This window comes from Mizuhopecten yessoensis, unplaced genomic scaffold (assembly GCF_002113885.1).
Source record: "Mizuhopecten yessoensis strain PY_sf001 unplaced genomic scaffold, ASM211388v2 scaffold10509, whole genome shotgun sequence".
Taxonomy (NCBI): Eukaryota; Metazoa; Mollusca; class Bivalvia; order Pectinida; family Pectinidae; genus Mizuhopecten; species Mizuhopecten yessoensis.
Window position 1 is genome coordinate 53,486 of NW_018408582.1, and position 2,106 is coordinate 55,591.

The 2,106-nt window shown below is 37.3% G+C and overlaps 1 protein-coding gene across 1 annotated transcript in view; it reads left to right on the plus strand.

Annotated features, from left to right (window-relative positions):
- The window catches only part of LOC110460876, a 14,194-nt gene that overhangs the window by 1,164 nt on the left and 10,924 nt on the right, over positions 1–2,106 (plus strand). The gene's annotated exons all lie outside the window — the stretch shown is intronic.

Genomic DNA, 2,106 nt, shown 5'->3' on the forward strand with positions numbered 1-2,106 from the left:
TATCTATCTCAGTGTGGGATTAGGCCGCCGTGATAGGCTGTTATCTATCTCAGTGTGGGATAAGGCCGCCGTGATAGGCTGTTATCTATCTCAGTGTGGGATTAGGCCGCCGTGATAGGCTGCTATCTATCTCAGTGTGGGATTAGGCCGCCGTGATAGGCTGTTATCTATCTCAGTGTGGGATTAGGCCGCCGTGATATGCTGTAATCTATCTCAGTGTGGGATTAGGCCGCCGTGAGAGGCTGTTATCTATCTCAGTGTGGGAATAGGCAGCCGTGAGAGGCTTTTATCTATCTCAGTGTGGGATTAGGCCGCCGTGAGAGGCTGTTGTGGTGTGGAAGTAAATATTTTAGTTGGTGTTGCCTGCACAATGGTTAATGACTTTTAAAATATCAGTGTAAGATGGTGATATTCAAATGTATTACCAATCACCAGGCTTTTTCACTACATTACCAAACTAAATATCAATTGAACAGTATTTTAGTATCGCTTAACGGGCGATATTCTATTTATTTGTCACCCAAATTGCATTCATATCGAGTGTATACTGCATCTGGTAACAGTTCAATGCTTATATTTACATTTATATGTATATAGTTTGTTTTGTAAAGTAACTGAAGCAAAAATACGTTTGAATTTCCCGCATATCATATCAGTGACGTCAGTAAGTTCAAATCCCAGAACAGCCGACGTTTCCAGAAGAAATAATATAGTCACTCGTGTCATTGAAAACCACACGCACATTAAATGGTTTGAACACAAACTTAACTTTATTATTTTTTTCATATGAGTGTGTTCATGTCGAAAAATTGTTAATAATTGCATAACCTCTGCTTGTTTAAAATTAAAGCTGTTTTTCGCGCATTGACAGATTACAGGTATTTTGAAGTGATGCGGCGCTGAACGGACTTGATTGTTTCCTCGGAAACGCTCATGTTTCCTTCGACTGGAATATTACGTTATTTTCAGAAGCATATATACTCGGAAATGTTTAATTAATGTGGTCCTTTCAGTAGGTGATAACGATTCCAAGGACATTTCGTTTGAAATAGATTCCATATCTAATCGGTCAGATTAGCATCGATAGCAGACGACGTTCACAGGGCTCGGTTTCGTGATTTTGAGTAATGGGATGACATCACTGAAAAACCACAACACTTAAAAAGGTATTTATANAAAAACAATTATTATAAACCGCATTACGTGAAAATTATTCCAACTATCATAATAGTCTGAAGGGAAAACCCCCCACAAAAATTACGGTTTACACATACATGGACATAACAGCCCTCCTCCCATGGGCCTAATGTGTGTTCCCCACACCAGCAGCTAGGTCTTATATTAGGGGTAATTTAAATAGCAGGCATACAGCTGCAGCTGGCCATGTGGTAATGACCTGTCCCTTGTTTAAGGTATAGGGCAACATGACCACCCGCTGACAGATACATTTCTTTCAATATGATATCTATATACCTGAGAATCTAGGCAGTGATAATACATTGACCATTCACCTGAGGTCACATTTGATTCTGATCGAGGAAAATCCTGATAATAGTATTTTTGATGATTATCTGAATGGTGAAATTACCACTGATGAAATTAAATTTTCTTTAATCAATTTGAAGAATAGTAAAGCCTCTGGTATAGATCAAATCCTAAATGAATATCTAAAAAGTACAATGGATGTATTTTTACCAATTTATCAAAAAATATTTAACCTTATTCTGAATACTGCGTCTATACCAGATGTGTGGAAGATCGGTATTATAAAACCAGTATATAAAAACAAAGGCGATCCAAAAGATCCGGATAATTATAGAGCGATCACTTTAGTCTCGTGCCTTGGCAAAGTTTTCACTTCGGTTATTAATAATCGTTTAAATAAAATTTCTGACGAATTTGACCTGATAAGCAGTGCACAAGCTGGGTTTAGAAAGGGTCATTCTACAACCGATAACATGTTTGTATTGTATTCTTTAATCTCAATATATTTTTCATTAGGAAAAAAACTTTATTGTACGTTCATCGATTTTAGTAAGGCGTTCGATTCTGTATGGAGAGTTGGTCTGTGGAAAAAGCTCCAAAAAAGCAACATTACTGGAAAAA